The sequence below is a fragment of the Ovis aries genome, chromosome 18 (genome assembly GCF_016772045.2).
Source record: "Ovis aries strain OAR_USU_Benz2616 breed Rambouillet chromosome 18, ARS-UI_Ramb_v3.0, whole genome shotgun sequence".
Taxonomy (NCBI): domain Eukaryota; kingdom Metazoa; phylum Chordata; class Mammalia; order Artiodactyla; family Bovidae; genus Ovis; species Ovis aries.
This window is the reverse complement of record NC_056071.1, coordinates 55,763,671-55,776,545: the sequence shown is the minus strand read 5'-3', so window position 1 is coordinate 55,776,545 and position 12,875 is coordinate 55,763,671. Positions and strand designations below refer to the sequence as shown.

Here is a 12,875-nt window from a genome sequence, read left to right as displayed (position 1 = left end):
GACCATTCAGGTATGACATAAATAAAATCCCTCATGATTATACAATGGAAGTGACAAATAGATTCAAGGGATTAGATCTGATAGAGTCCCAAAAGAACCATGGAAGACGATTCATAATATTGTACAAGAGGTGGTGATCAAAACCATCCACAAGAAAAAGAAATGCAAAAAGGCAAAATAGTTGTCAGAGGAGGCCTTACAAATAGCTGGGTAAAGAAGAGAACCAAAATACAAAAAAGAAAAGGAAAGATATACCCATCTGAATGCAGAGAATAGCAAGAAGAAATAAGAAAGCCTTCCTAAGTGAACAATGCAAAGAAATAGAAGGAAAAAATAGAATGGGAAAGACTAGAGATCCCATCAAGAATATTAAAGATACCAAGGAAATATTTCATGCAAAGATAAGCACAATAAAGGATAGAAACAGTATGGACCTAATAGAAGCAGAAGATATTAAGAAGAGGGGACAAGAATACACAGAAGAACTACACAAAAAAGATCTTAATGACCTGGATAACCATGATGGTGTGATCACTCACCTAGAGCCAGACATCCTGGAGTGCAAAGTCAAGTGGACCTTAGGAAGCATCACTATGAACAAAGCTACTAGAGGAGATGGAATTCCAGTTGAGCTATTTCAAATCCTAAAAGAGGATGCTTTGAAAGTGCTGCACTCAATATACCAGCAAATCTGGAAAACTCAGCAGTGGCCAAAGCACTGGAAAAGGTCGGTTTTCATTCCAATCCCAAAGAAGGGTAATGCCAAACAATGTTCAAACTACTGCAGAATTCACTCATTTCACATGCTAGCAAGGTCATACTCAAAATCCTCCAAGCTAGTCTTCAATGGTACATGAACCAAGAACTTCCATATGTTCAAGTTGGATTGAGAAAAGGCAGAGTAACCAAAGATCAAATTGCCAACATCCACTGGATTATAGAAAAAGCAAGAGAATTCCAGAAAAACATTTACTTCTGCTTCATTGACTAGACTGAAGCGTTTGATTATATGGATCACAACAAACTGTGGAAAATTCTTCAAGAGATGGGAATACCAGACCACCTGACCTGCCTACTGAGAAATCTGTATGCAGGTCAAGAAGCAACAGTTAGAACTGGACATGGAACAATGAACTGGTTCCTAATTGGGAAAGGAGTATGTCAAGGCTGTATATTGTCACCCTGCTTATTTAACTTACATGTAGAATACATCTTGTGCGATGCTTGGCTGGATGAAATACAAACTAGAATCAAGATTGCCAGGAAAAATATTAAATAACCTCAGATATACAGACAACACCACCCTTATGGAAGAAAGTGAAGAGGAACCAAAGAACCTCTTGATGAAACTGAAAGAGGAGAGTGAAAAAGTGGGCTTAAAACTCAACATTCAGAAAACTAAGATCATGGCATCTGGACCCATCACTTCACGGCAAACAGATGGGGAAACAATGGAAATAGTGACAGACTTTATTTTGGGGGGCTCCAAAATCACTGCAGATGGTGACTACAGCCATGAAATTAAAAGACACTTACTCCTTGGAAGAAAAGCTATGACCAACCTAGACAGCATGTTAAAAATCAGAGATGTTACTTTGCTGACAAAGGTCCGTCTAGTCAAGACTATGGTTTTTCCAGCAGTCATGTATGGATGTGAGAGTTGGACCATAAAGAAAGCTGAGTGCTGAAGAATTGATGCTTTTGGACTGTGGTGCTGGAGAAGACTCTTGAGAGTCCCTAGGACAGCAAGAAGATCCAATCAGACAATCCTAAAGGAAATCAGTCCTGAATATTCATTGACAGGACTGATGCGGAAGCTGAAACTCCCATACTTTGGCCACCTGATCGAAGAACTGGCACTTTGGAAAAGACCCTGATGCTGGGATAGATTGGGGGCAGGAGGAGAAGGGGACGACAGAGGATGAGATGGTTGGATGGCATCACCGCCTCGATGGACATGAGTTTGAGCAAGCTCCAGGAGTTGGTGATGGACAGGGAAGCCTGGCATGCTACAGTCCATGGGGTCGCAAAGAGTTGGACATAACTGAGCGACTGAACTGAACTAAACTAAACGGGCCAAATCATCCCACTCCAGGAATGTTACACTTGGGATCAGCAGTCTGAAACTCTGTTTCTTTTATACATGAGTGGTCTAACTTGGCAGCCATGTTTTTTTCTACCCACAGAGAAAGCCCTTCCATGGTGAGTCAATAATGAAGCCAAGCTGTTGAACGAAGCAGAGATAAGCGATGGAAGGAACATCCTGACCACGTTCAGATCCCTGCTTCTCACTGTTCTGAAGCTCTGGTACTTTCTGTCCTTGAATTCTGGGCCACTTTTTATTTTCTTAATGACAGATCCTGCTTTTGACTTCAATGAGTCAAAACTGGATTTCTATCGCTTGCAACCCAAAGGGTCTTAACAAAGACTCTGTTAGTCAAGTCTTTTTTCCCTCAAGTTTTCCCTGCCCTTAAATTTAAAAAAGATATAAAAAATGCTGAAGTAAACTAAGAGCTCTGTGAGAGACAAGCTTGGTTGAACTAATCCAGATCATGAGAAGTTTAGACTGGTGTGCCACTGATGTGAGAATCAAGCATTTTAGGTCTTTCTCTGTGATAAAAACCCATAAATTACTTTTGACAGTGTCAGTAAATCTGACTCTAAATTCAGCCACAACACAATTAAGCTCCTGCCGCCCACCTGTACCCCTGCAGGTGGCACTTTCAGCTTCTCAAATTGCAGGTACAAATAGCAGTAGCTCCTTTAATATTTCCAAGTTACAGAAGACTAGCACTGTTAACTCAAACCTCTCCAATTTTCAATAAAGGGCTTAATGGGCCCCAGATTCAATATATTCTCAGTGACCTATAATGCAGAACCTTCCTGCTACAGTTATATAAAGGGCATAATTAGAGCTATAGCCTAGAGTTCAGGTTTTTTGAGCTCTGTATATACAATGAAAATGAAAGGCACACTCACCCACTTGCTTCTTTTTAATGTGATTTTTAACAGTGTTCGTGCTCTAAATAAACTGGTATTAGAGTTCTAGAAAATTGTATAATGTATTAAGACTGTGGAACCTCAGGCTCAAACATCTTCAATTCTCTCCTCTCTAGAAAACACTTTTAATTTCTGTTCAAGGACCAAAGTTCTTTGAGGAATGCAGTGACTCTCTCTGGGTCTATTTATGTCTATCTTTACAGTTGCAGGACCTCAAAGAAAGAAATTCAAGAAGGCAGCAACAGCAGAGAGTTGCAAAGGTTGAGAAAACATTCAGAGTTATGCAACTGGTACCATCAGTATCACACTCCTGAATTGAACACACATTGCTAATATGAGATCCAGTAAAAGCAGCCATCCATTATTACAAAGCATCCTGAGAAAGAATTGCCCTTCTGCAGTTCACAAGATAATCTTGATGGTCCAAGTTTACTCTTTCAGATTTGTACTTTTTTTTTTTTAATAGAGTGTTTCTTCAAAAAAATTGTAGGTGATGAAAACAGTTTTAGTTTTCTTATATCACTTTTTCATTTTTAAATCTGAAATTCCTTTCCCTCTCCTAAACTGCAAGATATTTGCAGATATATCTGTATCCAGATATTCTTCAGTGGATTTCTTTTATACTGGAGTGAAGAGAGATTGGCAGTTGGAGCCAATAGATCAAAGATCAGACCTCAGTACTATCCTTTACTAGCTGTGGAGCTTTATTCAAATAAAGTGAGTATAATAATAAGTATAATAATACTTCTCTTAGAATGCTGATGTAGAGCTTAAATGAGGTAGTGTGTATATATGTATTAACCTGTATGTATATATGTGTGTATATATATATATACATATGTATTAACCTGTATGTATATATGTGTGTGTATATATACACATACAGGTTAAGATTGTTGTTTAGGAGCTAAGTCATGTCCTACTCTTTTGTGACCCCCTGGACTGTAGCCCACCAGGCTCCTCTGTTCATGGGACTTCCCAGGCAAAAATACTAGAGTAGGATGGCATTTTCTTCTCCAGGGGGTCTTCCCGACCCAGAGATAGAACCTACATCTCCTGCATTGGCAGTTGGATTCTTTACCACTGAACCACCTGGATAAATGTTCCTCATTCAGTGTTATAGAAAACATAATAATAAATCAAATTGATTGGGTCACATAAGTGGAAAGGCCAGAAGTAGTTGATTTCAGAGGAAGCTTATTTAAACATCTCTAATGGTGTCACCAGGGACTCGTTTTTCCTTAGGGCACAAGTTAGCTGTACCTTAAGTCAGGCTCCCCTCTGGTAGCAGGATGGTTGCCAAGAGCTTCTGGGGCTACATCCAGGTTCAATCGTGTTTAATAGAAGAGGAGAGTCTTCCAGCATCTTCTGCAAGAGATATTTTCTTTTCCAGAAGTCTTAGTCACATCCTGGCTCTTAAGGGGTTACATATTTTCCCCTGAATGGATCTCTTAAGTCAAGGGAGTGGCATGGGGGAATCTGCTGAAAATCTTAATCAAATCAGGCAACCAGGTGTAAAATGTTGGATCAATCCCACCCAAACTCCTTGATTGGGAAAGTGAGATATTATGAGAAAAAAAGAAAGGAGCAAAATGGTTGAGGAACCATGACAGTGTGTAAGAATGTGTTTTGAAGAAGGATGCTGAGTAAATTGGGTTGAATTCCATCTCTAGGATTTGCGGAGAAAACAGACCCTTCCAAAAGATCAAGGATTGGCTGGTACCCTTGCCAATTAGACCTCTAGAACATTCCATAGCATCTTAAATACTTAAGATGATATCACCATCCTTAGTATCTTAAACACTTTAAATGATATTTTATACTTACTTTTCTATATAGTTTAGGGTTCATATATCTGTAAAGCAAATGGTTTAGCTTTGCATGTTTTTGTATTTTATAGAATTTAAGATGTTATTATTTGATGTCTCACTAAGAAAGAAAAAAAAATCTATAAATCATGACCCAGTATTAAGAGGTCACCAACTGTAACACAACAAATTTCAGCATTCCTTTAAAAATGTAAAAAAAAAAAAAATCTGTGTCTTAGAAAGGAAAAAATACAATACATGGAATTATCTTGTATGTTACTTTTGTGTTTTTAAGATCAATGTTTTTCATAGCTCAAATTCAGTGAAAGCATGAATATACCACAGCTTTTATCCATTATATTATTGATATTTGGGTTGTTATCAGTTGACTGATATAAACAATGCTGCTATGAACCTTTTTGTTCCTATCTCCTGGCGCACATGGGCATAAGTTTCTCTATATAACCAATAGTGGATTTTTGCTGGATGCAGGACAAGCCAATTTTCTTCTTTCCTAGGTAATATCAAACTGCTTTCCCAAATGGTTCTTCCTATTTCTACTCTCACCAATAGTATGTGTTGTTGTTCTTTAGTTTCTGAGTCAACTTGTGACTCCATGGACTGTCACCAGGCTCCTTCTGTCCATAGAATTTCCCAGGCAAGAATACTGGAGTGGGTTGCCGAATTTCCTTCTTCAGGGGAATCTTCCCAACCAGGGATGAAATCTGTGTCTCCTGCATTGGCAGACAGGTATATGCCACTGAGTCACCAGGGAAGCACCACCAGTAGTATAGTGAATTCCTAATCACCCACATCTTCATCAACACTTGGACTTGTCCCTTTTTTAAAAAATTTTTAACCAATGTGATGAGCCAGTATTATTATCTTATTGCAGCTCTATAATTTGTACTTCCATTATATTAACCCAGTTAAGCACCTTTTCATTTGTTTTATTTTGATTTCTTCATGTTTAGGTTTTTTGAAAATTACTTCACAATTATTTTTTACCAGTGTATAATTTGTCTTTTCACTCTCCTTACTGTGTGTTCTGATTAACTGAAGCTCCTGTTTTAAATGTAGCTGAATCTATGTGTAGGGGAGGCAAAACTTTACTTCTACCCTCTTAAGGTCTCTGACAGGGACTGAGAAGTAAGTTGACACACACAGATTAACAAGGAAAGGCATACAGATTCTTACATGTGCATGGGATCCTCTCAGTTCAGTTCAGTTTAGTCACTCAGTCGTGTCTGACTCTTTGCGACCCCATGGACTGCAGCACGCCAGGCCTCCCTGTCCATTACCAACTCCCGGAGTTTACTCAAACTCATGCCCATTGAGTCGGTGATGCCATCCAACCATCTCATCCTCTGTTGTCCCCTTCTCCTCCCATCTTCAATCTTTCCCAGCATCAGGGTCTTTTCAAATGAGTCAGCTCTTTGCATCAGGTGGCCAAAGTATTGGAGTTTCTGCTTCAACATCAGTCCTTCCAATGAATATTCAGGACTGATTTCCTTGAGGATGGACTGGTTGGATCTCTTTGCAGTCCAAGGAACTCTCAAGAGTCTTCTCCAACACCACAGTTCAAAAGCATCAATTCTTCAGTGCTCAGCTTTCTTTATAGTCCAACTTTCACATCCATACATGACCACTGGAAAAACCATAGCCTTGACTAGACGGACCTTTGTTGGCAAAGTAATGTCTCTGCTTTTGAATATGCTGTCTAGGTTGCTCATAACTTTCCAAGGAATTTCCAAGGAATAAGCATCTTTTAATTTCATGGCTGCAGTCACCATCTGCAGTGATTTTGCAGCCCAAAAAAATTAAGTCTGACACTGTTTCCACTGTTTCCCCATCTATTTACCATGAAGTGATGGGACCAGATGCCATGATCTTAGTTGTCTGAATGTTGAGTTTTAAGCCAACTTTTTCACTCTCCTCTTTCACTTTCAACAAGAGGCTCCTTAGTTCTTCTTTGCTTTCTGCCATAAGGGTGGTGTCGTCTGCACATCTGAGGTTATTGATATTTCTCGCAGCAATCTTGATTCCAGCTTGTGTTTCATCCAGCCCAGTGTTTCTCATGATGTACTCTGCATATAATAAGTTAAATAAGCAGGGTGACAATATACAGCCTTGACGTACTCCTTTTCCTACTTGGAACCAGTCTGTTGTTCCATGTTCAGGTCTAACTGTTGCTTCCTGACCTGCATACAAATTTCTCAAGAGGCAGGTCGGGTGGTCTGGTATTCCCATCTCTTTCAGAATTTTCCACAGTTTATTGTGATCCACACAGTCAAAGGCTTTGGCATAGTCAATAAAGCAGAAATAGATGTTTTTCTGGAACTCTCTTGCTTTTCCATGATCCAGTGGATGTTGGCAATTTGATTTCTGGTTCCTCTGCCTTTTCTAAAACCAGATTGAACATCTGGAAGTTTATGGTTCACATACCTTTGAAGTCTGGCTTGAAGAATTTTGAGCATTACTTTACTAGCGGGTGAGATGAGTGCAATTGTGTGGTAGTTTGAGCATTCTTTGGAGAAGGCAATGGCAACCCACTCCTGTATTCCTGCCTGGAAAATTCCATGGACAGAGAAGCCTGGTAGTCTACAGTCCATGGGGTCACAAAAAGTTGGACATGACTGAGCAATTTCACTTCACTTGAGCATTTTTGGCATTGCCTTTCTTTGGGATTGGAATGAAAACTGACCTTTTCCAGTCCTGTGGCCACTGCAGAGTTTTCCAAATTTGCTGGTATATTGAGTGCAGCACTTTCACAACATCATCTTTCAGGATTTGAAATAGCTCAACTGGAATTCCATCACCTCCACTAGCTTTGTTCATAGTGATGCTTCCTAAGGCCCACTTGACTTCACATTCCAGGATGTCTGGCTCTAGGTGACTGATCTGCAGGAAAGCTAAGACCCAAAGAAGCAGTTAGAGCTGAATATTTATACACTAAGCTCTGTATTGTACAAAGAGTAATAAATTGTTGAAACTGACAAGACAAAAGGGCTTGGCCCAGAGCAGTTAACAGTGGAGAATGAATAGGAAGATAAAGGTTAACAAGATATGTTTGTATAAATTTCCCTCATTCTTGATTACTGTCTCTGGTGATGAGAATATTTCTTTCCTCCTGGTATAGGCAAGATATCTTTCACATCGTTCAAGATCACTGTCAGGGGCACTTTGACACATATGTTTCATTCCTCTTCATTTTTCAGACTCCAGAAGATTCAGAACAATGCTTGGAAACGGGGAACAGTATCATTATTGCAAAACATAGGAGGAAACAGAATTTTCCTTTTCTTCACGATTATAAAACTCACCTTCTATATTCTATTTCTAGAAAGATGAGCCAAGGGAGGGGCTGTAGTGGATGCTTACACTTGGTGGAAAAATGAAGTTTCAGATCGGAGTAACAGAATATGGTATACACAGTTAGAAAAGGAAGGATCTGGGTTTTAGCCATAGGTGACCAGGTGGATGGGGTGACACATTGATGGAGGGAGCACGGAGAGGAAGAACAGAACATTCAATTGCAAGAGACAGAAATGTACTGTTTTAATCCACCTCCAATCAGTTTAAGATGAAAAAAGGAGAGTTAGTGCAACTTAGCAACTCATAAAAACTGAAAGACTAGGAATGGATTGGTTTAGGGCAAGCTATGCCCAGGAGTTCAAATGATGTCAGGACTTCCCTTTCTCAGTTTCTCTGCTTGTTTCTGCTTGCGGTCTCCATTCTCTCCTATTGCTCATGTCTTTCTCCTCGTAGCTAAGGAAGATAATTTACGTTGTCCTTTAAGGTCAAAATTCCAGAGAAATAGATTTTTTAAAAAATCTCCTAGGATAACTTCATAGAAATGTCCAGAATAGATGCTGATTCGCTGACTTGTGTCACAGGCCCACTAGGTCTGTTTGACTCTAGAGTGCATACTCTTCACCACCACTGAATACTATCTTAGCACTTAAAAAAAAAAAAATATATATATATATATATATACATTTTTTTTTAGTCTGCCTTCTTATTAGAGTCTAAGCTCCTCAAAGACAAAGAATCATTTATTTTTTACCTGGTGCATCTATTGCTGTGCTTGGCATATGGCATTGGACGCATTTTAAAAAAGAAAAATATGTGTAAGAGTGAACTGAAATAGATAAATCTAAACTCTAACAGATGATGTGTAAAGCAAGTATATTCAGTATCTTGTAAGTGCAACTAAATAGTATAATAAGAAAACACAAGATAGATGAATTAAAGGGTGGAAAAAAATCATGGACCACTTACACATGGTTTCTATAAACGTAAATCACACCCAATTAGTCTACTGCTGCTGCTGCTGCTAAGTCACTTCAGTCATGTCCAACTCTGTGTGACCCCATAGACAGCAGCCCACCAGGCTCCCCCGTCCCTGGGATTCTCTAGGCAAGAACACTGGAGTGGGTTGCCATTTCCTTCTCCAGTGCATGAAAGGGAGAAGTGAAAGTGAAGTCGCTCAGTCGTGTCCAACTCTTCGCGACCCCATAGACTGCAGCCTACCAGGCTCCTCTGCCTATGGGATTTTCCAGGCAAGAGTACTGGAGTGGAGTGCCATTGCCTTCTCCAACTAGAAGAACGCTAGTCTACTAGAGTTCTTCAAATATGCAGATAGAGAAAAGGACAAAGTGAAACCAGCAGACCTTATTTGGCTTTTCAAAAAGCCTTTTGATACATTTCCACGACAAAGGCTTTTAGAAAAATGGTGCCACCCTCAGATTTTAGAATGCTGTTGTTGTTCAGTTGCTCAGTCATGTCCAACTCTTTGCCATCCCATGGACTGCAGCATACCAGGCTTCCTTGTCCTTCACCATCTCCTGGAGTTTGCTCAAACTCATTTTCACTGAGTTGATGATGCCATCTAACCATCTCATCCTCTATCGTCCCATTCTCCCCTGCCTTCAATCTTTCCCAGCATCGGGATCTTTTCTAATAAGTTGGCTCTTTTCTAATGAGTTGCCAAAGTATTGGAGCTTCAGTTTCAGCATCAGTCCTTCCAATGAATATTCAGGGCTGATTTTCTATAGGATTGACTGATCTCCTTGCAGTCCAAAGGACTCTCAGGAGTCTTCTCCAGCACCATAGTTCAAAAGCAACACTTCTTCAGTGCTGAGCCTTCTTTATGGTCCAACTCTCACATCCATACGTGACTATTGGAAAAACCATAGCTTTGACTATACAGACCTTTGTTGGCGAAGTAATGTCTCTGCTATTGTTGGTATTATTTTACTTTTGTTTGTTAAAGTGTGTCTAGAAAGCAGAATCTAAGTCAAGCAATGAAGATTTGGAATAAATGAGAAACTGTAAATATGTGCACACTAGGTGCTTCAGTCATGTCCAACTCCGTGCAACCCTATGGACTGCAGCCTGCCAGGCTCCTCTGTTCGTGGAATTCTCCAGGCAAGTATACTAGAGTGGGTTGTCATGGCCTCCTCCGGGGGATCTTTCACACCCAGGGACTGAACTCTTACATCTCCTGCACTGGCAGGTGGATTCTTTAACACTAGAGCCACCTGGGAAGCCCGAAAGTGTAATAGTGGGGACCAATCTTATGTAATGTTTTGTAAATTATCAAAAGGTGGTTAGGACAAGGAAATTTTTAGTTTGCATATAATAGGTCTTTCAGTTTGTGTAATATTTAGCTAAAGACAAAGGTCAAATAATAGAAAATAATGGTAGGTGTCTTGAACTTAGACAAGATTCATTAAGGCATTTACGGGAAGTAGACCCTGATGCTGGGAAAGATTGAGGGCAGGAGGAGAAGGGGACAATAGAAGATCAGATGGTTGGATGGCATCACCGACTCAATGGACAAGGGTTTGGGTGGACTTCAGGAGTCGATGATGGACAGGGAGGCCTGGTGTGCTGCGGTTCATGGGGTTGCAAAGAGTCGGACACGACTGAGTGACAGAACTGAACTGATAACAGTACAGGGGAACAGGATGTGGGCACCCAGAGCCAAACCTTTTCTCCAACTAGATGGGCCTATTTCCCTTGTATTTTCTCACTTTTCCATGTATTTATCTCCTGTCACCACGCGCACACACACACCCCTACCTCAAACACACACATACACACATACACATGCTCAGTTGAAGAAACCCCTACCAGTTAGGAGCGATATTTTTTTCCTGACAATGGAATGCTACAATCTCTAAACCTTTGAGGACTGGGGTTGACGAAAGATGCATGGGTTGAAAGGTTAGGGGCGGGGAAATGAAATAATATCAATTGGAAAGAAATATCTTTGCAAGGAAGTAAGGAGGTGATGAGTGAGCACAAGAAAGATACATCTAATCTGAAGAAAGTCCAGAGAAAACCAATGATCACATTCATAAAGTCCTTTCCTGATAAAAAAGAAAAAAAAAAAAAAAAAGAAACCTAAATCTTCCAACCAAACGTGAAATGTATAAAATAATACAGGACCAAGAAACGGTTAAAAACACATCACAAAATTTGAAAGTCCTCTTAGTCTTTTAAGCTTAGAGATGGTTTGAGAACAAGACTTGGAGGCATGACTTAGAAAACTTGTTTCTCAAAGGATGGGTAGAGATTGACAAAGCAAGTACTTTCAAGAGGGATTTAAATAAATTCCCAGAGGACAAATACACGACGTATTGAAAAGCCTGTCAGAGAACTGTGAGGGGTGATTTGTCTGATGACCAGGGTGAGACTGTCTGGGTTCTAGTCTTGGCTTGTCCACTTACTAATGCAGAATGTACGCCCGGGGGGCAAACGACTTAGTATTTTCGAGTCTATTTCCTTAGTTGTAAAAGGATACTTGTCCTTTTTCTTGTAAAAGTAAGGTTGTAAAGGATACTTGTAATACTTGTCCCCACTACCTCAAAGGGTGGGGTTTTGGTGTTCAAAGGAAGCCATGCATTTAACAGTGTTTTTGCAAACTGTAAGGTGTTCCATAAATATGTGTTTTTGTTAATGCATCGCTGAAACTCCCAGACGAGGGGTATCTGGGGAGAGTGATTTGGCTCTCCCACGTGGCGACTGTGAGCTTTCACCAGTTCTTATCCCAGGTTTATGGAAGTATCTCGCTAAGGAAAACTTTTCAGTGTCTGACTTAAATCCTCTATACAACGAGCAAGATGGTGTTTGTAAAAGTATCATACAGACAGGGCTTAAGATAAACTGTCAAGAAGTCACCCAAACGCCAAGACTAAAAAAAAAAAAAAAGAAAAGATATTTCCGCGGACGTAGCCTTCGTTTTGAGAAAGATGCACTGTGAGTTCTAGATCAGGATGCCGGCTGCCGAATGCAAACAAAAATTGGTAAAATCGGTCGTCCGGTGACGTTGTTATTATAGTTCCATTCTGACAGATTTAAACGATTTGCCACAGTTCCCTGCAATAAGCAGGATACGAGCATCCAACTCCGAGCAGAGAGCCGGAATAATGCGCGCGCACTCGGCTCGGACCGCTCCCGGGTCCCGTGAGCGCGCCTCCCGGGCCAGCCCCGGCGCGCGCGCTGCCGGTGGTCCACGTGACCCCGGGCGCGGCGACGGCGAGGACGGGCGGGGACTCGGGCCGGCTCCGCAGCGCCGCGCAGGCGCGCCAGGTCCGCGCTGAGCCGAGCCCCTCCTGCCCGCTCCAGGCGTCAAAATGGCGGCGAGGGGAACCTGGAGAAGCCTCGGAGCCTGAGCCACTGACAGGAGCGGAGAGGGGGGCGGCGGCGGCAACGGCAGGAGGAGGATGGCCCGGGGCGCTGGCGCCGGTGCGGACGGCGGTGCTGGTGGTGGCGGCGGCGGGGGCGACGGCCGCGGTCCCAGCGGCGACAGCAGCAGCAGCAGCGGCGGGAGGAGCCTCCGGGGTGAGTGTCCCCCTCGATGTCTACGAGGCTGTGAGGCGAGGCTGTGCCCGGCGCGGCGCTGGGCGTCCCGGCGGGGAAGGGGCTGGTGCGTGAGCGGCGGGGGCGCAGGGCTGGGGCCGGGCCGCCGCGCGGGGCCGCGGGCCGGAGGGAGGCAGCGGTCCGTCTGGGGCTAAGGCGGCGGCGGCGGCGGCAGACTGACCGGTCCTGGTGCGCTCC

The 12,875-nt window shown here is 42.0% G+C and overlaps 1 protein-coding gene across 4 annotated transcripts in view; it reads left to right on the top strand.

Annotated features, from left to right (window-relative positions):
* The first annotated feature begins 12,430 nt into the window (after window positions 1-12,430).
* BTBD7 (BTB domain containing 7) overlaps window positions 12,431-12,875 on the top strand; it is an 85,289-nt gene continuing 84,844 nt past the window's right edge. For all 4 annotated transcript variants that reach the window (XM_004017963.6, XM_060401455.1, XM_060401454.1 and 1 more), the window contains exon 1: window positions 12,431-12,659. The gene's annotated coding sequence lies outside the window, so the exon portion shown is untranslated. The remainder of the gene's footprint in view (window positions 12,660-12,875) is intronic.